The sequence below is a fragment of the Rhinatrema bivittatum genome, chromosome 6 (genome assembly GCF_901001135.1).
Source record: "Rhinatrema bivittatum chromosome 6, aRhiBiv1.1, whole genome shotgun sequence".
NCBI lineage: Eukaryota > Metazoa > Chordata > Amphibia > Gymnophiona > Rhinatrematidae > Rhinatrema > Rhinatrema bivittatum.
In genome coordinates this window covers 102589999-102615478 of record NC_042620.1, presented here as the reverse complement: position 1 = coordinate 102615478, position 25480 = coordinate 102589999, and the positions used below count along the sequence as shown (strand labels likewise).

At 44.4% G+C, this 25480-nt stretch overlaps 1 protein-coding gene across 2 annotated transcripts in view; it reads right to left on the bottom strand.

The window, feature by feature from the left end:
- Positions 1-25480, bottom strand: part of XIRP2 (xin actin binding repeat containing 2) — a 356476-nt gene that overhangs the window by 79788 nt on the left and 251208 nt on the right. The gene's annotated exons all lie outside the window — the stretch shown is intronic.

Here is a 25480-nt window from a genome sequence, read left to right as displayed (position 1 = left end):
CTAGGGTTCCAAGACGGTCCAGAACTGCCTGTGCCTTCTCTAAGCTGCTAGTCCACACTTTTAAACCAGGGAAATATAATCGGGAGCTCCAGACTCCGTCTCGAGGTACCAAGTCCTCTGCAGTACAATTTTCATCCTCCCTTCAAATTACAACAGACTTTGTTAAGCTGCCGCCCCTGGAGGGGTCCGAACCGGCCCAGCTGCCGCCCCTGGAGGGATCCGAACCGGCCCAGCTGCTGCCCCTGAAGGGGTCCGAACCGGCCCAGCAGCCGCCCCTGGAGGGGTCCGAACCAGTCCTGCTGCCGCCCCCGGAGAGGCCCGAGCCTGCCGTGGAACCCCTGGTGGGGCCCGAGCCTGCCGTGCAACCCCAGGAGGGGACCGAGACTGCCTTGTCGCCCCAGGAGGGGTTTGAGACTGCTTTGCTACCCCAGGAAGGGGTAGATTTCCTCGTATCACCTCAAGAGTGGCCTAAGACTGCTAAATCAACCCAGGAGGGGAGTGAACCTGCCATTGTACCCCAGGACGGGTTGGACTTTATCATTCCATACCCCTTGCAAAGTTGGGACCCAGGAGGAGGGGGAGGCCTTGAGGGGGGGGCGGGTACTGTTACGGCTATGGCTGCTGTGTAACTGCCTCACCACCAGGGGTCCTTCTAGAGCAGGCTCTCCGGGCTGGCCCAATCCAGCTGATCTATGTCCTGGATATTCCTTTATAGCCCTGCCTACCCTAGACTCCAGTGCTTTGGCATCGAGCTCGTTTGGGCTCCATGCTCTAGCCTCCTCCTTGCTGTGTGTGGCCTTCGGCCTTCTGCCTTGCCTTGCCTTGCTGTGCGTGTGGCCTTCGGGCCTTCTGCCTTGCCTTGCCTTGCTGTGTGTGTGTGTGTGGCCTTTGGGTCTTCTGCCTTGCCTTGCCTTGCTGTGTGTGTGTGGCCTTTGGGTCTTCTGCCTTGCCTTGCTGTGTGTGTGTGGCCTTTGGGTCTTCTGCCTTGCCTTGCTGTGTTTGTGTGACCTTCGGACCTTCTGCCTTGCCTTGCCTTGCTGTGTGTATGTGGCCTTCAGGCCCTCTGCCTTGCTGTGTGTGCGTGGCCTTCGGGCCCTCTGCCTTGCCATGTGTATATGGCCTTCGGGCCCTCTGCCTTGTCATGTGTGTGTGTGGCCTTCAGGCTCTCTGTCTTGCTATAAGGTTCTGTTGACCCTGCCTGGACTTTGACTCTGTTGCTTGCTGCCTGGCCTGACTCTGCCTGGACCTTGACTTTGTTCCCAGCCAGTACTCTGCTACTCTCATCACAGCCATCGCCCAGTTCCATACACTCCTGCCTGCATCATTCCTTCTCAGCCATCATCGGAGACTTTCCAGCTATCCCTGTCTCTCTCCACCTGGAGTCACTCCTGAAGGTGGTGTTCACAACACCGGACCACTGCCTAAACTAACAACTACTCCCATTTTCTCCTCTCCACTTGTGCGAGGTATGTATTCAGGCAATCTGTTTTTGTCTTTCTAATGTTATTATATATATATATATATATATATATATATATATATATATATATATATAGTTATTTTGAGTATATTTATTTATTTATTTATTTATTTATTTATACAAACACACACATATATAAAACATTTTATCTTAATGTTTTCTAGGTTCTGTGCTAGTACACTTCAGAAGACATCTGTTTTTATAAATTGCATAGTAATTAAACCCTGATGCAGGCAGAGATGCCAAAACATGGCCATGTTGGGTTTTAATTCTGTCATCGGGTTTAATTTTATTTATTTGAATGCATTTATGTATTGCAATTTGTCTATTTATGTAATTTATCATATATGTGGTATGCATTAAATTTGGCATTTATAGTCTTGCTGTGCCTATTTTATTATCATTTTTGTACTTTTATACTTACCTAATTTTATTCTTACTTTTCATTGTGTACTGCTGTTTGTTATCACTTACCTTTGTGGTACTTTGCCTCTTTTTTTACTTATGAATCATGTAAATTTACCTGGACTGAGGGGAGGCATTTCAGGGGGTGGAGAGGGTTTGCACTTCTGCACATACTTCTGAATCTCAAAGTATGCATGTAAATTCTCCCCCAAAATACTCAGTGTGCAAATTAGTAGGTGAAAATGTGTGCAAGTAGTTTAGGTAGGAAACATTTTAAAAGGAAAGTGCATATGTACTTCTAATTAATAAAACGATGTTTGTGGGCTGTTACAAAATTACCCCCAAATGGATTAAAGACAAAATTGAATCATGCTTACTGGCACTCATTCTAAAGTGTTGCTACCCTATGGGCCCTATATACTAAAGCTTAGCATGCACATTAAGGCCATTTTGTGTGTACAGAGAATACTATGCTATGTAGTAAGGGGGAAATAATGAAAATGCCTGCAAGGCCTGCAAGCAAATTTTGAAAGGGAAACTCCTTGCAACGTTTCCCTTTGAAAACTTGGGCAACCGGGAAAAGTTGGTACTTTATATCTGTCTACGTCTGCACCTGCCTTAAAGCAGGTGCAAAAGTACCCAAGGGGGGGGGGGGTATGCATGAGGCTTTCAAAATGAAATCTCTGCATGAACTGTTCCCTTCCGCAACCTAATCCTGCCTCTTTTTCTGCCATTGGTGCTTTTACTCACAGTGTTTTGGAATTCCCTGGTTCTGCCATTAACGCACTTGCCGATGCTGTTGCAGCACCCCACAGATATTTAAAAGGGTAGCTAGCCCCGAGTGATGTCAATACCTTCCTCCCACAGATGCAAACCTTCGCACACCAAATTCCTCCCTTAAAGCAGATTCTCTCTCTTCTCACCTCACACATAACAGCTCAGTAGTAGCCCCGCCACTGGTTAAAAACCCTACCTCCAACCAACACAAAAAAATTCTGCTCCTCCATGTTGGCTACCCTGCTTTATACCTCCTCCCCCCTGGATGCCTTCCTTACCCACTGGAGCCCCTGGGTCTGAATTTGTCAGGTGTGATCTCCAATTTCATCGATCCTGCTAGGACCATAATTGAAATAGATGCCAACTTACCTAAGGCCCCTATTTGCCTTGCATTAACTTGCTAATGATCTCATTATCATGCTTTCTGTTAATAATGAGTTTTTTGAAAAAGACCCAGATAAAGGAAGAGGGCTCAACAGGGCAATCACTCGGGGCACCAACCAGTAGGGAGCTTAAACCTCCCTGGGAGGGGCAGGGGGCACCAAATTACTAGGATGAGGGTGTTTGTATATTAGTATGGGAAGTGATGCTGAGACTGTGTTAATACTAACATTTAATTTCCCAAGTCACGTTAGTGCTTTTAACATGTGTTAATGCTCTTTTAATGTACGTAAAAGCCTGTGATAGCACTAATGCAGTTTAGCAAATGGACCCCATATTACGCCTAAAGTGTGGAGATAGCAGCCGTAGGCTGGAGAGCTTCTGATATACTAGAAATAGTACTCTGATGCAAGGGACAGATGGGTGCTACAGTCCAGCATCTCATATTCCACTTTTTAGACATATTGTTACACAACTCTAATCAAAGAATTTTTTATTTTGTATATTCTATTTATATTTATTAATCACCTCTCTCATACATGCTTGAGGCAATTTACAGAAACTGAAAATTGTCTAGTTCACCATTGCTAATACATTCTAACATTTAAAAACATCCAAATAAAACTATCTGTAAAACATAGTAGATAGTAAATGACAGCAGATAAACACCAAAATGGTCCATCCAGTCTGCCCAGCAAGGTGTTCATGCAGGTTACCCTAAGGGTAAGGAGGACTCAACCAAGATGTAAAAGCAGGTGATGGCCATACCTTCTCCTCTCAATGTATTAATTTCTTCTTGTGATACACAGAGGGCCTGACCTGGCCATAGAAGCACAAGAATGGACTATTCCTATCCTATCACCATTATAAGTGAAATTGATAAGGCTTCATTGAAGTAATGTAAATGGCCAGATAGCTAAATCATACATATGCCTAGATGAATCCTTTAAATGCATCACTGACTTGTTGTAGCTGCCCCTCCTTGCACGTTACTACCATGCAGAAGTGGTTCTTCAATTCCATCCCCTAACCACTAGGGAACCACTGTGTTTATCCCTTTTGAATTTCCTTACCATTCTTATCTTCTCCATTTCTTCTAGGAGGGCATTCCAGGCATTTACTACCCTTTCCATGAAAAAAACAGTTCCTGACTTTGTTCCTGATTCTACCGCCGTGGTGCTTCATATCATGATCCCCTAATACTATAGCGTCCTTTACATAAGAAGAACATAAGAACATGCCATACTGGGTCAGACCAAGGGTCCATCAAGCACAGCATCCTGTCTCCAACAGTGGCCAATCCAGGCCACTGGATTCAAAATGGCACCGATAGCCCCTGTGACATAGTAAGGGCAAAGAGGCACCCTCCTGACCCCCACAAGACTTGCCAAAAGTCCCTGGTGGTCCAGCGGGGGTCCGGGAGCGATCTCTTGCACTCAGGCCGTCGGCTGCCAGTATTCAAAATGGTGCCGATAGCCTTTGCCCTTACTATGTCACAGGGGCTACCCTTGCTATTGGTCAGCCCCGTCACATGGTAGGAGTACAAGATGGCGCCGGCTGTCCATTGCTCCTACCACGTGACAGGGGCCGACCAATGGCACCGGTAGCCCCTGTGACATAGTAAGGTCAAAGGCTATCGGCGCCATTTTGAATACCGGCAGCCAATGGTGTGAGTACAGTAGATGGCTCCCAGACCCCCGCTGGACCACCAGGGAGTTTTGGCAAGTCTTGGGGGGGTCAGGAGGGTGGGGGGTTGTAGTTAATTAAATTTTAGCCCGGAAACGAATAAGAATGGAATGCATGAAGGATCGGGGCCCCCCCTTGCCGAATGCAACGTATCTGCCCCCCCACGAATACGAATACCGAATGTAACGTATGCGGTCTCTCTGCACATCCCTAGTAATGGACTTCTCCTCCAAGAAATTGTCCAATCCTTTTTTAAACACAGCTACACTAACCACATCCTCTGGCAACAAATTCCAGAGCTTAATTGTGCGTTGAGTGAAAAATAATTTTTTCCGATTAGTCTTAAATGTGCTACTTGCTAACTTCATGGAGTGCCCCCTAGTCTTTCTATTATCCGAAAGAGTAAATAACTGATTCACATTAACCTGCTCTAGACCTTTTATGATTTTAAACATCTCTATCATATCCCACCTCAGCCGTCTCTTCTCCAAGATGAAAAGCCCTAACCTCTTTACAATAGGTTTAGTTCTTATGCATTTTAAGTATTTTAAGCATTTTAAGTATTTTTAAGTATCTCTCAGGTATTTAAAAGTCTGTATCATATCCCTCTGTCTCTCCTCTTCAGTATGCATTTGTAGGTCATTCTGTCTCATTTCGTACACGGTGATGGATTTAGAATGTTGCTGCTCTAGGCATTGTTGGTGCTGTTCCCCCCCCCCCCTTCACCCCTTTTTCCACTCCCTTTTCTGATAAGAGACAACAGAGCAGAACATCTAAAGCACAGCCTTCCCTGTTCTGTTCATTCTGCTCCAGGCTTACCTCCTTTTCTTAGGTCCATGAAAGACAGGAAGAAAGGGGTAGGATTAAAGTTAGATTTTAAGGGCCGCGCATGCACCCATAAATGCATGTATCTTGCCACGCACAAAATATGCGCTATTTTATAACCTATTCTCCTCACACATGCCACAGCTCCCCATTAGGCACTTCGAGTTGAGTTTTCGGGAGGTTTGTTGGGATTGGGTGGGATGTTGTTGCAGACACACTTAGAGGTATCCATTGTAAAATTGAAATCATTAAAGAATTTTAGACCAGTGGTTCTCAACCCTGTCCTGGGGACCCCCCCAGCCAGTCGGGTTTTCATGATAGTGTATGCAAATTTTCTCTCATGCATATTCATTGTGGATATCATGAAAACCCGACTGGCTGGGGGGGTCCCCAGGACAGGGTTGAGAACCACTGTGTTAGACTTTATAAGCAATGAGAATTCTAAAAAGAGGAGTTGATTTGTATACTGCAGTATCTGCTAGCTGCATTGTACAAATCAACTCCTTTTCATCACTTATAAGGCCTAAAATTCTTTAATGATGTCAATTTTACAATGAATACCTCTGAATGTGTCTGTAACAACACCCCCCCTAACCCCTAGCTTGGAGGTGGTCCAGAGAAGGTCTTCCAAAATGGTGCAGAGTCTGCATCAAAAACTTTAGCAAAGGTGACAAAAAAGTTAAATATGTATATTCTAGGGGAGAGAAGAGACAGGGGGGATAGGATGGAGACATTTAAATACCTCAAAGGTAACAAGAAGACAACCTTTTTCAAAGGAAGAAATGCTCTAGAACAATAGGTCAAAATATGAAGCTCCAAGGGCCAGATTTTGAAACCTACGTACGGGCGTAGATTTGTGCGTGCAACCCGGTGCGCACAAATCTACGCCCGATTTTATAACATGCGCGCATAGCCTCGCGCATGTTATAAAATCCGGGGTCGGGGCGCGCAAGGGGGTGCACACTTGTGCGCCAAGCCCTAGGGGAGCCCCGATGGCTTTCCCTGTTCCTTCCCCCCCCCCCTTGACCTTTGTTGACAAAGTTGCGCCTGCCTCCAGGCAGGCATAGGTTGCACGACCACTGTGCCGGAGGCCTCAGTCCCACCCCCGGCCCACCCACTCCCCGCCCATTTTTTCAAGCCCCAGGACATACACGCATCCTGGGGCTTGTGTGCGTTGCCGGGCTTATGCAAAATAGGCTCGGCGCGCGCAGGAGCAGGTTTTTGGGGTTACGTGCATAACTCTTTGAAAATCCGCCCCCAAGGCTTTAGACACAGGAATAAAATTAGATATTTCTTCACAGAAAGCTTGATAGATGAATGAAATGGAAAATGGCCTCCTAGTGGAGGTAGTGGAGACAAAAACAATAAAAATATTGAACAGCGCCAGAGATAAGAGAAAAGATTACTATTTGAAAATAAGTAAAAGGTAAGACAGAGATCAGCTGAGGTCTATGACATTGCATCAGAAATGAAACTGAGCAGATTAGATGGGCCAGATGGCTCTTATCTGCCATCTTTGTTCTTTGTTTCTTTAATAGGCCTAAAGCTGGGAAGGGCAATATTAAAAATTTTTTACCTGGGTAATGAAGCAGTTATCCAATTACAACTGAGAGCTTAAAATTGCCCTCCACCTCTGTGGGTAAATATTACCATGCTGTTTCACAGCACAGATATTTTACCCATGCCACAGGGTTGGGCCTGGGGTGGTGGAGTGCAGATCTGGTACACAATGTGCAAGGATTTCATTTTGAAACACCTGTGTGTGATTTATGGCATAGGCTTTATGCCTGGCTTCAAAGCAACATCCACAGACAGTGAAGTGCATGCAGCACTGCTGAGCACAGCATTTTCAAAGGGTAACTCCAAGAGGAATTTCCCTTTGAAAATGTTGCTTGCAGACTGTTGCATGCAAAGTTCCCAGGGGTCTGCAAGCAACATGGGAACTTATCTTATCATCTCTTAATTTTCTGAAACTGTAGAAAAGGATAAGAATTCACATGAAGACACTGTTGGATCAATTTTGAAAATCTGCTAGATTTGCTGCTCAAAATCTGCTTGAACCTAGCCAGACCCAGCTAGATTTCAGACAGCTATTCGTGTGACCATAGTTGGTTTGTCAAATTTAGCTGACCAGCTAAATAAAGAAATGGTCCTGCATGCACTCCTGACCCAACTACATTTTGATTAGATAAATCTGTGTGCCTTATTATTTAAGGTCACAAATTTAGCAGGTCAGAAGAAGGAGAGGATTTTTCCATGGTTAGTTTCATTTGTCTAACTTCCAAAGTTGGCTGGATAAAACTTTTGAGAACCCACCCCATGGGACTCAACTGTCTCAGGTGTGATTGCCTCCTCTTGCCTGCTCTTATCACTAGGGGTGTGCATTAGTTTGCAATGTATTGGCAATCCGCAACGTATAGGGCCATATTCGTTGTATTCGTGGGGAAGCGAAACGTATCGCGATTCCCACAAATACAACGAATCTTCACCGAATTATTCGGCCGTCTAAAGGAGCTAATTTAAACAAAACCCCACCCTCCTGACCCCCTCCCCCCCCAAGACTTGCCAAAACTCCCTGGTGGTCCAGCGGGGGTCCGGGAGCCATCTACTACACTCATGCCGTCGGGTGCCGGTATTCAAAATGGCGCCGACAGGACTCCCACTGCACCACCAGGGAGTTTTGGCAAGTCTTGGGAGGGGGTGTCAGGAGGGTGGGGGGTTGCAGTTAATTCCATTTTAGCCGGGAAACAAACAAGAATGAAACGCATGAATGGATCGGGGTCCCCCCCTTGCCGAATGCAACGTATCTGCCCCTCCACGAATACAAATAACAAATGTAACGTATAGGGTCCCTCTGCACATCCCTACTTGTCACCCCACCCACCTTCCTCTCCCCCTGTCTCCCCCATCACAATGTTCTTATTGCATTTATAATAAACAACTCTGCCACTCAGTTATTCCTAAACAAGATCCTTTAACTATCATCACTTACTAAGTATAATCACAAATCCTCAATGGTGACCACACCCTTGCCTGCTAAATTTAACTCACGAATGCTCCATAGTATCATGTTACAGTGATGAATCACTGTTGTGGATGCAAGGCTGTGGTAGCCTCGCCCCATCTGGTTAGCCGTCCATTGGCTCCTTCTTTACGGACTCGTTGTCTGTGGTGCAATGATGCCTTGGTGCATCAAAGAGCAGGATTCACTCATTAAGCAAATGCAAACACAACTTTTAGGTGGCGAGTAGGCCAAGCCCAGCCATCAAAGCTAAAGACTTAACAGGCAATTCATCTAACTCTCTCCCACGGATGCAACATAATATCAGGAATATAGCGCTAATTGGTATTCTCTGCCCAGCCAGCTTTGAACATTGCACTCACTGTGGATCCCAGGAGGTGGTTAAACCCGCCCCCCCCCATGCTGCAATTGTTTAGCAATTGCCCCAAACCTGCAACACTGCATCCAAATCTGGCAAGCTGTCCCTCAAAAGGGAGGGCTGAGTGAAGGAAGAGGCTGGTTAGTGAACCGGCCTGCTTTTAAATTGTGCATAGCAGCCCATCCCCCAGCCTCTGCCCCCTCCCCTGCTTCGAAGGCAATGCACCTCCACAGTTGTGGCTTCTCCACTTATCTGGGGAGGAGCTGAATTCTTTTCTAAAAAGTCTGAAATCTAAGAAACAAGCAGAAGTTCCACAGTTGAACAATTAATTTCATGCAATGTCGTCCCTTTCAGAGGTTGCATGAAATTAAAGGCTTAGCAAAAGTCAAACTATTTCAATATTGTGCAAAAGAAAGTCAACTTGCTATTTTTTTTCTTTTTTTTTTTTTTTGGGGGGGGGGGGGTGAGTTACATTTTTTTCCTTATTCATGCCCAGTCCTTAAATATGCCCCCTAGCATGTAGTGATAACATGGTCTAACCACATGAATGGTAGTGTTCTTGAAAAAATAATTTTGAGAAAACTTTACTTTTTCAGTGTTTTAAATAAAAATAAATAAATATATGCTAAAAACAAAGAAATAAGGCCTGCTTTTTAAAGCCATGCTTAATATTGTTGAAGTAAACAACAAAATGTGGCAAAAAATATACCATAATTTAAACCGTAACAAATGAGTCTGGTATTATTCTTAGATCTCAAAAAATCTATTTTAACTTAGAAAGAAAAAAAGAAAAAAATACTTTAAAGCAAAAAATGTTAGAACAATTTAAAAAAAAAAATAGTTATAAGCAGCCAGAAAATTGCAGACTGTGCATCCTAAACCAAACTTTGTCATTTTGTGCTTTCTCAGGTCTCAATGGTCTTTTGTTTTGTAATATTATTAAAGGCCATTTAGAATGGTGTCATTCACCAGCTTACTGGCAATTCACAGTATTTCACAAATAGAGATGACTCCCAATGGTAATTCTAGGAAGACTTTATTCATACTATTACTTCTGTATATGGAAATTAAACTCTATTTTTTTCTACCTACTACTACAAAAAATATCTGAAAAATCACTAAATCTGCTGTACTGTTATTGCCACTTTCTAACCAATAAATAGCATAACTTTGATAATTTTCACATTTAAAATATCACTTTTCAGTTGATAAACTGTATGCCAAGATCCAGCCCGATCCAATTTATCACTCCAGAAATGCAGGGTTTATAATGAGAAAATTGGCAAATCCTTAACGAGAGAGGTGCTGCTGGGCACTTCTATAATTACTAGGAAAATGATCCTTGGGGGTCATCATTGTGAATTTGTAGCAGAGAGGATTACAGATTAGGCCAAAAGATGTTGGATATATGGCTCATAATTTAACCATCTGAAAATGCTTTAATTTAAATTCTCATTCTTATTGCTTGTATGATTTTAATATTTCTGATTCTCAGATTGCCTCATTCTATCTAAAGTAAGAAACTGTATAAAATTTTTAACAACAAATTGATATTTGGACCTATCCAAGGAGGAAAACAATTTAAGCTAACTTTAATTATGTTAGCAAAGAGATGATGAATATTTGGTGCTCTAACAAATACCTATTTAGAGTTAATTTGATTATTTTTAACTATTTTTGGTTGCTTTATGAAAGGTCTTTCTGTAGCCAGAAAATGTAAGAGTTATTTTTCATAAATCAGGTCTTTAATCACTTGTATAATTATATTAAAGAGCATAGAAAAATATAACAAGTACAAAAGCAAAAAGGAAATAAATATGTATGACTTTATGGGGTCGATTCACACAAGTTGTGGACATTAGAAAATTCTAGAGGATAGTTATTTGGCGGCATTATCAAACAATCATAACCTATGTTAAATCCCCACCCCCACCCACTCACACACACAGAAAAGAGACCCTGCATAATTTGGAAAGTCAGAGAAATTCGTTATGTGGGATTTTAGACCAGCCCGCACTTTGAAGCACATTATACATAATCTTCTTCATTACAATATGTATGACCATCATTATCTGTTTTTGGAATGCAGTGAGCACACTCACAACATGATGCCTGCTTTATTTAAGAGGAAAGAAAGTAAAAACCCATGCTCTCATATTAGTCACTATGTTGCTTCATTTAAATATGCCTCAGACCATACAACTATGGTTTGTATGGTCTGTCAGGATTATCTGTGTCAGTCTATAGATATATTATGTACTGTCTGTTAGGGATGTGCATTTGTTTTTAGTGAATGCAAAAAATGCAACAAATTAGACCATTATCAATTCATTCCAAATGGAATGAACTGAAAATTGCCTCCTACAAAAATACTCAATAGTTTGAGTATTTTCATATTTGCCACATGAAAAAAAAATAAAAATAAATAAATAAAGGGCCTCTAGCAGAATCAAGCTTCAGTGTGGATCCTAATATTGGACCTGGTGCCAAGGGTTGATCCTGGCCCCAAAGCATAGGCCCAGTGCTGGGGCATGATGCTGAGACCTGGTCCTGGTATGAAGGCCTAGGGCCTGCTCCAGGGACTGGCTCTGAAGCCTGGTTATGTAACTGAAACCTAGGCCCAGCACAGGAGCCTGGCCCTGATTCCTGGTCCCATCATTGTGGCCTAGGCCCGGCACAGAGGCCTAGCCCTTAGACCTGGTTCCAACCCAAAGGCTTGGCCCTGGCACTAAGGGCTTGCCTGGAGGCCTGGTCTTGGTGCTGAGGCCTAAGCCCAGTGCTGGAGCCTGGCCCTCAGGCCTGATCTTGTTTCCAAGGCCCGAACCCACCCCAGAAGCCTGGGAACAGACCTCCAAATGTCTCTCTTTCCGTCATCTTCAAAAAACATTATGTCATCCACTTAGAGGGTGGAGCTGGAGTGACATCACTGCAGTGCTTTCTTCCAGTGGACTGCATCATTTTGATGTATTGCCATTGAAATGTATGGCTGTACATCAAAATGGCACTGCCTGCTATCACTCCAGCCTCCAAGTAGATGACATTATTATTTGAAGATCCAATAATGAAGGGGATGTTAGGAGGCCTGGCCCTAGGCTCCAACAATGGAACCAGACCTCAGGTCCAGGCTTCTAGGCCATACCTGGGCCATTTTTTGGCCTGGGACAGCCCAACCATGGCTGATAAAGGCCGGGGGGGGTTTTTTGTTTGTTTAGTGTTTTAATGGGCTTTTTGTTTGGGAAATTTTTTTCCCCAGTTTAATTTGTTTTTCATTTTGGCAGATCAACTGAACCAAAAAAAATTAAATGAACTAAATCAAGTAGAACCTGCCTCCCCCCACAAAAAAGAAAAAAATCCAAACAAGACCAAAAATTTGGGGACATACCGTACTGTCCATGGTATATATCAGGGATCTTCTGCTGCAGCTCTAGCAGTGAGAAACTGCTGTTTTCCATCAAACATGTTTTTTTTTTTTACCAAAGGCATGTGCTAGCATGCTCTTTGAAAAAATGTGGGCTCATGGGTCCAGAAAGACTGGAAGAGTGAGTGACTGGACCAGAGGGCTCCAAGGAGGCAGAGGACCTGGCTTCTAAAAGATAGACTATACCAGTGCTTACATGGTAGGAGAAGATAAAGGGAAATAATGTCCAATCTGGCCCAGGATAAGGGTGCTGGTAGTGACACCCTACAAATACTTTACAGTTGTCAGCTAATATTGTTATATTTGCAAGTTTGAAGTGAAATAGACCCAAATTTGAGAAAAGCAAAGAAACTGGGAAAAGAACACCTCTATATGGAAACTACTTAGGGAATCTCTTAAGGACTTAGAAACAGGGGCTCTCAAATTAAAACATCCTCAATACAGGCTTGATATATAAATCAGCTTAATCATAACTGAAATAGTAAGTAACAGACTTAACAGGATGTCAACAACACAAACCCCATAATTTTACCTGCTGCAGAATAGTTGCATAATCTAATCAAGCTTATAATAACCAATATCTGTTACGATTCCTCCTGTAGCTGTGCCACAGGAGGCCGCTCACCTTTCTCCGGAGGCTGCTCCGAAGCCAGGGCCTCACCTGAGCAATTGTACGGATCGTGCTCCATGGCCTGGGAGGCCTTCGGTGTTGTTTGGGGCTACTCGAGGCCTGCTCAACTGCAGCCTGGACGTTCTGGTTTGGGTCACGCCCTTCTCCCTAAGGGGCGGGCCCGCGGCTTCTCTCCATTCTTATAGGGCCAGCGAGGGGCGGCCCATCTGGACTCCTCCCAGGGAGTTGCCTGCTTACAGCATTATAAAAGGATCTTCACTTCAGTTCCTGTTGGCCTTTGGATCAGATGCCATGCTCGTAGAGGTTCTCCTGTGCCGATCCAGGTTTCCACTGGTTTCTTTTATTATGATGGCTCCATGTCCTGTGTCTGCTTGTACCTGGTGTTTCAAGATTCCACTCCTGCTTCAGTTGTTCCTGCTCCTGAGTTTTCCGAGTCCTCTGATTCTCCAGTGCTGCGAGTCTGCCAGATGACTTCCTGAGGGTAAATCTGCAAGGTCGGTTCCTGTTCCCGTCGGATTCTCGTCAGGCTGGGTTCCTTCCTGCGCTGGTCCCGCTCCTGTGGGTGTAGGACAGGGTGGTCCATGACCAGACCAGTGGTACTGGCTGTGTAGGGCGCCCTGAGGGATAGTGCCAATGTCTAATCCTCCCAAGTCCTCATCCTGACCCTAGCCTATGTCTACAGTACCTTGTTCCAGAGTCTACGTCTACAGTACCTTGTTCCAAGTCTTCGTCTTCATTGCCTTGTTTTGGAGCCTTCTATGTTTTAAGGTCTTTGTCTGCCCTCATCTTCTGTCCAGCCTGCCACCTATTGCCATTACCCAGCGGCAGGTCCGAAAGGGCTTGGAATGGTCGGAGGACTGTTCATTGACGACCAACACTATGTTGCTGGTCATCCTGAAGTGGGCAGGTTCGGTTGAGGGTCGGACCTTCAGTTCTTGTCTTTTACCTTGTCCTAATCCTGGCTTCCCATACTCGCACCAGCTTACCTCCCACGGTGTGTCTTGGGGCTTCTCCCTGAGTCGCACCGTGGTTCAAGGGCTCACAACACCTGCTTTAGAGGCGACCGCGCTCCTCGCGCTCATAACAATATCTGTCTTGGAGGAAGAGAGAGACTGCAGCCTTTGGAGAAATTGACCTCTCTAGAATGATATGTAACTTTCAGCAATCAGCAGGGCCAGTGGTAGCTTTTTTGAAGCCCAGTGTGAACAATTACTGTGCTCCCCTCTCCCCCACCATTCATTCATTCTCTGTCCCGGGCCCATTCAAAAAAATGCCCAGCTCCCTTCAGTGATACCAACTTTAAAAACAGATACAAACCCCCTCCTCCCCCGAACCCATGGCTGTTGCAAGGGTATTAGTGCCCTAGGCAAACCTTATAGCTTTGCACAATGCCCCCCCCCCCCGCGCCCCATTCCACACACACACAGTTAAGAGTTATGTATTTATAATAATATTTTACCTGAAAAATATCAAAGTACCATAATTTGAAGGAAAAATATCACTTACATAATATTTACATGCACTGCTGTGATGCTAACCAGAAATCCTGTAAAAACACACTTGGAACCCATATGGTATTAGGCCTATTATAACGTGTGTTGTGAATGAGCTTGATCTTCCAAAAGTCCTAAAACACTAATATACTTCCTATTAGGAGAATGCCTCACCTCAGTCACACATGCAGAACATAAACAGATCCTCACCAAATACAGAATAGAGCAACCATAAAGTAGAAATACAAATATGCAGAAAAAAACTGAACTGGTAACTGCAAGAAGCCAGACACTCTATGCAGTGCAACAATGAAAAAACAGAACCATCACATTCCTCAATCATCAAACAACAAAATCGAGAAATAAAATAAATACATAACCATAATAATAAAAACATACTAATAACATTTCAAGAAAAGCTGATGAATAAAAGATCAAAATAATTAAAAGCTCATATACAATTTTTTTAACATGTCCCAAACACCAATAAAATATTTCAAAACACATAAAATAACACCTGAAAAATAAAACTAAAAAGGATTTTAAAAATTCACGCTCTCCATACCTGGGAACTTTGATTTCCAGTCACCCTGAGATTGTCAGGGATAAGTTGGAGAGGGGTGCACAAACTTTCTTCTCTCTTTCTTATATATATACACACACACACACACACACACACACACACACAAGCTCATACACACATATACTCCCTCTCAGATAAACCCACAGGCATCTCCAGCTCTTCTTTGGTTGGAATCTAATGGCAGCATCAGGTCCTCATCTTCATTTCAGCTGCTGGCAGGTTGGAATCCACCTGCAGCAACTATTCTCCCTCTCTCTTTTTCTCACACGCGCGCACACACACACACACACACACACACACACCACTTTACGGGTTGTTGCCTGTTACCGGGCTTCCTCTTCTCAGGTCGCCGCAAGGGTGGATCCCATCTCGCAGCGGCCCTGACACAATTGCTGCTCCTCTTGTGCACGAGCCTGATGCTCCTTCCTGCCCAGCAATGTTTTTTGTCTGAGGCTGCGCAGGTAGGAAAGAGGAGAAGCACCTAGACATGACTTTTTCTTTTGCCGCCGGTGGACCCAATCCCACTGGTGGCACCATGGGCCTCCACGTCTTCTGCCGCCAGTGGGAACAGGTCCACTGGTGGCAACATGGGCCTCTCCCTACTCCAGATGCTGCCTCACTGGGTGTGCCGCCCTGTGCAATTGGACGGTTTGCACACCTGGTGGTGCCGGGACTGGCTACCAGATCCTTTATACTTTTGGGATTGATGGGATGCAGTGGCTCCATTCCCTGCTAGTAAGCAACAGACCATATTGAAAGGACAAGAAGCCTTACATGACCAATATCCAGGGAAGTCAAGGTCTTGGCCCATGAGGTGATCTTACATTTTCTACAGAAGTATGGGGAGCATTCCAAAGCCATTGACAATGCTATAAAGGTTGCATTGGAGTGGTACACAGGGAAATGGAAGAAACCAAACACAAGTATAGAAATAAGGGATGGTAACTTTTAAAGTGGTGTGCAGGAGCACATGTGCACACGTTAGTCAGCCCGTGTTCAGGGACATGACCATTTTCTAACATAAGAACATATATGTGCATATGTTATAAAATAGATTGTCAATAGAAAGTGGAGATGATGAGCGGTATACGCTAGTGGTGAGTAACCATATATGGAGAAGGTATAGCGGTAGAAAGTTCACGGATCCTTGTGGTGAATTAATCAAGAAAAATGAATGAAGCCTTGGATCAAGCGTTTACAACTTTTATTCATAGATTCTTAAACAGAGGTATAGGTCCTCCGACACGGACCGTGTTTCGCCACATGGGCTGCATCGGGAGGGACAGAGACCCAGAAAAGGAATTATTAGGAAGGGAATGGTTAATAAAACGGAAAATGTCACAATGCCTCTGTATCACTCCATGGTGAGACCACACCTTGAATACTATGTACAATTCTGGTTGCCGCATTTCAAAAAAGATATAGTTGCAATGGAGACAGTATAGAGAAGGGCAACCAAAATGATAAAGGGGATGGAATAGCTCCCCTATGAGGAAAGGCTGAAGAGGTTAGGGCTGTTCAGCTTGGAGAAGAGACGGCTGAGGGGGGGATATGATAGAGGTCTCTAAGATCATGAGAGGTCTTGATCGAGTAGATGTGAATCGGTTATTTACACTTTTGGATAATAGAAGAACTAGGGGGCATTCCATGAAGTTAGTAAGTAGCACATTTAAGACTAATCGGAGAAAATTCCTTTTCACTTAGTGCACAATTAAGCTCTGGAATTTGTTGCCAGAGGATGTGGTTCGTGCAGTTAGTGTAGCTGGGTTCAAAAAAGGTTTGGATAAGTTCTTGGAGGAGAAGTCCATTAACGGCTATTAATCACGTTTACTTAGGGAATAGCTGTTGCACGCCCCGTCCGCATCTGGCCTGCACATGGGCCTGCTCACCTCGCTAGCTCCTCTGCAGGTCATGGGTCGGCCTCCCCAGTGGCAGCCGCGAGCTCCTCCAGGCCTCGGTGTCCTGCGGCGGCGGTCGCTGGGCCTTCTACTGTGCAGCAGGCCTCGCGCTGGAGATTGGCGTCTTCAGTGGTGTTTGCCAAGCCCCTACATGCATGTGCACGCATGTAGACCACCCAGCCTCTTGTAGGGCCAGGAGCGGGTCCTAGCTCCGCAGTGCGCCCTGATTGATCGAACAATATAAGGAAGTTCCTGCCTGCACTTCCTTGCCTTGGCAATCGGGTCGGCACTGTAAGTGTACTAGTTTGCCTCCGCGTTCATAGTCTTGTTCCAGTCTTGTTCCAGCATCCTTCTGTTCCAGCATCTGTCTGTCCTGTCTCCCCAGGTAGTACCCTCGGACTGTCTCTCTGATACTGATCTCAGCCTGCTCCTTTACCATTCTGTCTGCTGCCTGGATCCTGACCTCTGCCTGCCTTCTGACTTTGTCTGACCTGCGAAACCTGACCCCTGCCTCATTGACTACTCTCGGACTGATTCTCGGATTCTGACCTCAGCTACCATTGACCATGTCTCCTGATTCTGGCTCTGTCCCTTGCCTTGTCATCACCTAGGCTGTTCTGGTCTTCCTTGCTCCTCCAGACCTACAGCCTAGAGTCCGACCATGCTCCTTTGCTGTCCGTGGGCACACCTCTCTACTACCTCTCCAGGAGACCCTGTGAGGCCCACCTAAGTCCAAGTGGCATGGGTCCCTATGGGCTCCACCCGGGGGGACCGCGGGCTTCCAGTGCTGAAGCTCATCCTAGCCTCTGTCTCCTCCAGTGCTCCGCCCCCTGAGGGCAGGTGCTTCCTGGTCCCTACCAGGGAGCCATTCTCCACTGCTCCAGGTCGACGGTCCACCTCCAAGTGCAACAATAGCCACTGCTATTACTGGCATCAGTAGCATGGGATCTTCTTGGTGTTTGGGTAATTGCCAAGTTCTTGTGGCCCGGTTTGGCCTCTGTTGGAAACAGGATGCTGGGCTTGATGGACCCTTGGTCTGACCCAGCAAGGCAATTTCTTATGTTCTTATGTAAAAACTGTCAGCAAAACCAAAACCTAAAACAGATGTAAAATGAAGGATCCACAATACATCACAATGGAAACACAAAAAAGACAGCAAGCAGCGGATACTACTGCTTACCGGTACAGAGAATGATATACAAAAAGCAAATAAATATGACAACATATATTAAGAAACACGGGTATAAACATATAAATGTGTAAAGCTTATAAACATGAATAAAAGACATGTAAATGTGAATCCAATTGATCATTTGTCTTGAAAGGGAAAGGGGGAGGGGGAAAGGGGGAAGCAGTAAGGGAGAGTACAGAGCTGGGGGCAAGGAGAGGCAGAGGGAGAAAAGGGGGAGGGGAGGATGAGGAAAAGGGTGAAGGGAAAATGGACAGGAAGGAGGGAGGGGAAAAAGGTATGGGGGTGGGGGAAGGGGAGGAAGGAGAGAAGGTAAAAGGATATTTAACTCCACATGTAACATATATAAAAAATTATAATCAATTAATTTGGTACGAGGGTAAGAGAAACAATATGTCATGAGACAATTCTGGCAAAGGAGAGAGAAAGAAATTGAGACTTAGGAACTGCAAACAGCGGGAGGAAGGGATGGAATCACTGAAGAGATCTTTTTGCAGGGAAGAGAATCGGGACCAGGGGAAGAGAAAGAAGGGCAGGGAGAAGAGGAGGAGGGAAAGAAAATGAAGGAACCATATTGAACAAGGCAGTTCATAAGGGATACCTGCTGTGTCAAAGGTGCTTTAAATAGATTGTGCCTACATGCGCGTGCATTTTCAAGTGGCTGTGCTTATGCACACTAGGGATGTGCAGAGGGACCGCATACGTTGCATTCAGAATTCGTATTCGTCAGGGGGCAGATACGTTGCATTCAGCAAGGGGGGCCCCTGATCCATTCTTGCGTTCATTCTTATTTGTTTCCCGGCTAAAATTTAGCCGGGAAACGAATAAGACTTGCCAAAAGTCCCTGGACCACCAGGGACTTTTGGCAAGTCTTGTGGGGGTCAAGAGGGCCCCCCAAGACTTGCCAAAAGTCCATGGTGGTCCAGCGGGGGTCTGGGAGCAATCTCCTGCAGTCGGGCCGTCGGCTGCCAGTAATCAAAATGGCGCCGATAGCCTTTGCCCTTACTATGTCACAGGGGCTATCGGCACCATTTTGAATACTGGCAGCTGACGGCGTGAGTGCAGTAGATGGCTCCTGGACCCCCCGCTGGACCACCAGGGAGTTTTGATAATTCGGGGGGGGGGGGGGCAAGAGGGTGGGGGGTTTGTTTAAACTCGCTACTTTAGATGGCCGAATAATTCGGTGAAGATCTGTTGTATTCGTGGGAATCGAGATACGTTTCGCTTCCCCACAAATACAACGAACATGGCCCTATAGTTGTGGATTGCCAATACGTTGCAAACGAATGCACACCCCTAATGCACACAAATGCTGCTTCTACTGCATAAGTGGCGGGATTTTAGTAGAAACGCGTGCTGATGCCATTTCCAGTTTTCCCAGTTCATTCTCAGTTCACCCAGGTAAGGGATAGGACTTCCAAACCCCTCTAGTTTAATAGCCTCCCTTTTCCCCTGTTAGCCCCTACCTTTAAAACCCCGCTGATCTATCTGTTTTTCTTTATTTTCTTACTTACACAACCTCCATAGCTGGGGACCCCAGTACCCGCAAGTATTTACATGCAAATTTGAAATCCAGGATCGCCCATGCCCCGCCCAGTCCACGCCCAAACCCCTTTTTTCTGAACTTTTCATTGTGCGTGTAACGGGAGATATACACATACACGGGCACCTTTTAAAATCTGCTTGGTGCACGCTGGCCCAACATATTCATGTATCTCCTGGTTCTGGCGTGCGCTGTGCTTTTAAAATTTAAAGGTATAATCACAAGTGCAGGGTGGTCATAATAAGATACCATGCCAGAAGCAATGGATGGGGGGGAAGGGAAGGTCAGTCCTATGAGCAGGACTATCTTCCCTTGTGGGGATAGTTGCTCATTATACCTTTGCTGAAGAGAAGATTCAGGGGCTGAAGCAAACCTTATGGAGTAGATTTTAAAAGGTTGCGCGCACGCGTCCATGTGCGTGCGCTACCCAGCACGCACACATGGACGCCTGGTTTTATAACATGCATGCCCAGGTGCGCGCATGCTATAAAATCGGGAGTCGGCGCACGCAAGGGGGGGCGCATTAGTGCAACTTGCAAATGGCCGCTGTGCCGGGGGCCTCTAGCCCCAGCCCACCCCTGGACTGCCCTGCCCCCACCCCACCCCTTTCCTGAAGCCCTGGGACTTGCACACGTCCTGGGGCTTTACGCGTGGGGCTGAATCTTTTTGAAATAGGCCCGGCGCGCGTAGGGCTTTTAAAATCCGGCCCTATCCTTTTAAGAGGCAAACTTTGTAAGAGCAATGCATCTTCCATGCCTTGTGCCTCCTAAGACTAATTTGTTCTACATCCTTTGCAAGTAGTTGTGCATCACTAGAGAGGATTCATGAAGAGCTGTATGGTGGTGATGAAAAGGGGTTTTGTATGGACAACTTTAGTGCAGTTTGCACACATTACTTGAGTGGGATGTTTTGATATGAGATCTTTAATAAAATGTGAATGATAGGTTTACAGGATGAGGAGAGATTTGTAATTCAGTGTGTTCTGTGAGTGGTTAGAGAAGCAAGGAAATGAGATATGCAACATTTTAACCCGTAGAGAGAATATTTTGAATGTATCTTGTATGGCTGATTGTTTTAAAGGCTTGTGATGCGTGATGCATCCTGGAGGCAATTTTTAAACTGTCCACATTGAGACAAAGTCTGCAGAAAGTTTTGATCAGGGGCATACACAGATCTTTCTTTTTTTGTTTTGTTTTTCATTTTGTATTGTGTTTTTTGTTTAGTTTCCTTTATTTTAAAAGAAAAACGAACACAAAATACAATTTAAAAAAGAAATAAAACCAAAGTAAAACAAAATAATTGTGGGGCTGCTGCAAAAAAAAAAATCTCCAGGCCTCTCCCAATCTCCCTGAGGCCCTCATACTCCAATCGTATCTTCATTCTGTTTTAAGAGGGCAGGAGCAATCCCTGGACAATCCTGCCCTGACACAGCTAATATTGGGGCCGATGCAATACAGTGCGCTCAGTTAGACCCAGGTTTTATAGGCGCTAATTAATCTCCTTATGCAATAGAGATGTTATTCGGCCATACCTTTTGGTTCGGCCTTCATTATCGGGCCGCTTCCCACGGTTTGGGCCTTTTTTTTTTTTTCGGTTGTCTGGAACCGAAAAAAACCCAAAACACCCCAACCCTTAAGATTTAGTTAATTACAATCCCCCACCCTCCCGACCCCCCCAAAACTTGCCTAAAGTCCCTGGTCATCCAGCAGGGGTCCCAGGAGCAATTTCCCGTTCTCGGGCCGTCAGCTGCCAGTAAACAAAATGATGCCGGTGGCCCTTTGCCCTTACCATGTGACAGGGGCTATTGGTGCCATTGGCCGGCCTCTGTCACATGGTAGGAGCAATGGACGGCTGGCGCCATCTTTTGTGGGTTTTCCTATCGTTTCAGCGACTCCCCCCCCCCCTCCCGAAATGTGGCAAAATAGGAAATATAGACGATATTTCCTATTTCATCACAAACAAATGCACATCCCTATTATGCGATAAGGGGATTAGCGCTTCTACAAAGCACCTCCAATGCGCAGTGAGTCTAATAGCGCTAATCACATGCAAATGCAAGTGTCTGCCTGGAGCAGACATTAATTGCTGAGCGCTCCTTAAACCAGTACAGAAAAGCAGAAAAAGTAAACAAATTTTAAACAAAAAAAAAAAAGTAAAAAAAAAACACCGGCAGTCAAATGCAGGAAACGGATGCTCAATTTAGAAGCATCCGTTTCCTGAACCCCCTGGCTGTGCGGTGTTTAGGAAAACTGACGCCGATAATCTCGTCGGTTTTCCTAACTGGCGGAGGGCCGATGCACTCGGGCTCTCCTTAGCCAGGAGGCACTAGGGACTGACTGTTCAGCGTTTGCTTTCTATGCCAAAGTATTGCATCAGCCCCATTGCAAATGACATGTACATCTCAAGGCCAGTGCCATTTTTAATTTGTTCTATATAAAACAGCACTGGTCTTGATCTGCCAACATCATTTATAATGGTGGTTACGGAGGGGCATAAATGACCCAGGCACAATTCTTGCCCCATGAAAATGGTGTATTCATTTCATTTTGAATTGAGGTAAGAGGATCCAGGGGGGCATCTGGAGTGGATGGGGAGGCCTTCAAGACTTTTTTTTTTGTTTGTGGCTGTGCTGCTTAGCCTTCATTTTTAAAAGAAAGCAAAAGAAAACAAAATCTTGTTGAATTTGAGCATAAAAACAAAATAAAAAAAAACAACTGGAAATGTTAAATTTTCTCATTTTGTTTCAAACAAATGCACATCCCTACTTTTCACCGACATGCTTTGCACTGATTTTCTAAGTTAAAATATACACACGCTTTTCCTTTGAAAATTGCTGCAGACATTTACAACTGTTTTTTCTCTTGGTAAACTAGAGGGAATTAATGGAGAATCTATGATAGCTCATTCTGCTTGCTGCAAATATTTCAGGCTGATGAATATTTTTTTTAACTAAATGTCAATTGAATACCAGCTTTTATAAAACCTGTGTTTGAATTTTTGACTGCATTCACTCATCAGAGGCCTAACATTTTTTGAACGACTCTCATTTTTAATTGGTTAACAGACTGCTATTGCAAATTCTATTTAAATCTTCCTAGCATGTGATTTATCCTCCCTTAAACTGCCAATTGTAGATTCCTCCTCACAGACAGACTGTCGGTGTCACAGTGATATCAACAGATCTTTGCCTAGCACATCAGTCCCTAAAAATAAACTCTTTTTAAAGCAATTATTTTTAATGCTGGTCACACTGATGCCTTATAGACCTTGGTAGCTTCTACACTGGAGTAGTTTCTTATATTCTAGACACTAGAGAATAGCAGTAGGTTGGCATAAAATTAGCAAAAAGGTGACATAAGTTTATTTTGGGGCCTTACAACTTGGTGCTAATTATTTTACTAGGAAACTGTGTGTAGAGGTACTGCACTTTAAAAAAAGAACTTGCATGACATGAGAGAGAAATAACATATTAATTGTTAAGTTTCAAGGACTTTGAACTCTGTTTTGCAAAATATGGATGTGTGCAAAAAAAGTCATGATTTGTAAATCTCTGTAGAAGAAGCAAATATCCCCTAAGCCCATCCAACTTTAGGGAAAAAAAAAAATTCTGCACTGAATATTTTCCATTATTCAGCTTATATAGGTTAGGAAAATGCCCCTCTTTAAGGGTCTTGGAGAATTTATGTCACTGTTGATATTACATAGAAACATAGAAATGACTGCAGAAAAAGACCAATCAGCCCATCTCGTCTGCCCAGCAAGCTCCCACACTTATTTTCCCATACTTATCTGTTTCATCAACCACCAAGTTCAGGGCCCTTGTTTGTAACTGTTTGATTCAAATTTCCTGCCATCCCGTGCCATTGATGCAGAGAATAATGTTGGAGTTGCATCAAAGGTAAGCATAAGGCTTATGGTGGGTATTAACCGCTGCATCAAGCAAGTTACCCCGATGCTTGTTTATCCAGACTGCACAGATAGATGCTTTGTTGGATGTTGCCTGAATGTAAATCCTGTTTTCAACATTTCCCCCTGCTGTAGAAGCAGAGAGCAGCACTGTATATGCATTCAAAGTGATGTATCAGGCTTAATTGGTTTAGGGTAGTAACCACCGTAATAAGCAAGCTACCCCCATGCTTATTTGTTTACCCAGATTATGAAGTTCAGTCCTTGTTGGTTGTTGTCTGAATGCAAATCCTCTTTTCCACATTTCCCTCTTTTCCACATTGCCCTTTTAGTGCCTTGTGGTGTCCTTTCACTGCTGTTTAAGAGAGTGAGGGTGTTTTGGGCTATTGATGGTGTCTTGGAGTGCTGTTCCTTTGCTGATGATGCTTGCCTGAAATTTTCATTAAAACTGGATTGGAAACCAGTGAATCAGATGCACTAGGGATCAATTAATCACATTTTTTAACTACTGGACCTCTCAGATGTGTGTGTGTGTGTGTGTGGGGGGGGGGGGGGGGGATAGGGGAAGGCCTAAGGAGGGTATAATTGTTTTATTGTGGAGGCACTGAGGGTATTTTTGGCAGGGGGTATGCCAACCTCTTCTTTTCCTTTTTGTTTAATTTCCTGCTTCTTTTTTTTTTTTTTTGCTTTCTTGTTTATTTCAGTTCAATTAAATGAAACAAATGAAATAAACAACAAACAAATATATATTTCCATGCACACCCTATGTCATAAGCATGTTCAGATTTCTTTGGATTACATATATAAACACACAGAATAAGAACTGTGCAAAGATAATGTTAATAAAAGTGGTCAAACTCCAACAGTGCTTCTTAAACAACATGAAAAAAAGTTAGACAAACATGCAAGAAAAAACGGTCTTGTGACTCACCTTCTGGTACAGCAAAGCAAAAATTTAGGACCAAACGTTTGTTATATAGCGAGGCTATTAACATTACAAATAATTTTCCATCCATCCTCAACCATTCTTTGGACATCCTCATATTTATGACATTTAGATCTATTACAGCACTCTCTATTGATTCACATAATTCTATCATGAGTCATATGGCCTTAACTTGAACTTGCTATTGCTATTGTTTTGTCAGAATGGCCACATAGAACAAAATAAATGAAACATTAATCATCAGTGTGTGTTATAGCAGAAAATTATTGCCTTTGAGGGAAACATTATTGACTCGTCGAGGTCAATAGTCTCTCATATAGTCAGGTCAAAAGCAGCAGTCTGCATTTCATGGATATGTTATAGTATATGTTTTAAATCATTATATATACTTTTCTTTCTTTTGAATTGCATTAATTCAGTGCCTGCTTTTCTCTTGATGTTTTGATTTTTTCATTATGTTCCTGCACTAAGGCCTGGATTTATCAAAATGCACTAAATATTGCATGTGATAGGAAAAAACCACTGGGGGGGACCATGTTTAGTAGTTTTAAGGTCCTGGAGAGCCAGTGTAGCTATCAGGGCCACTGAGGAGAGAGGGAGGGAGGGAGAGAGAGACTAGCTGCAGTGCCCTCACACTAGATAGTAGGGGGGGGGGTCCCAGTGCGATCTCCCGCTCTCGGGCCATCGGCGCCATTTTGGCTGCCACTAATATAAATGGCGCCGATGGCCCGATAAAAAAAAAAAAAACCCACCCGACCCTTTAAAATTACACCCTTATCCTCCCCCACTCTCCCGACCCCCCCAAAAAACTTTTTACACATACCTGGTGGTCTAGGGGGGCCGCGGGGAGTGATATCCCGTTCCCACGCTATCAGCTGCGCTAAAAAAAATGGCGCCGATGGCCCTTTGCCCTTACCATGTGACAGGGCAAAGATAGCG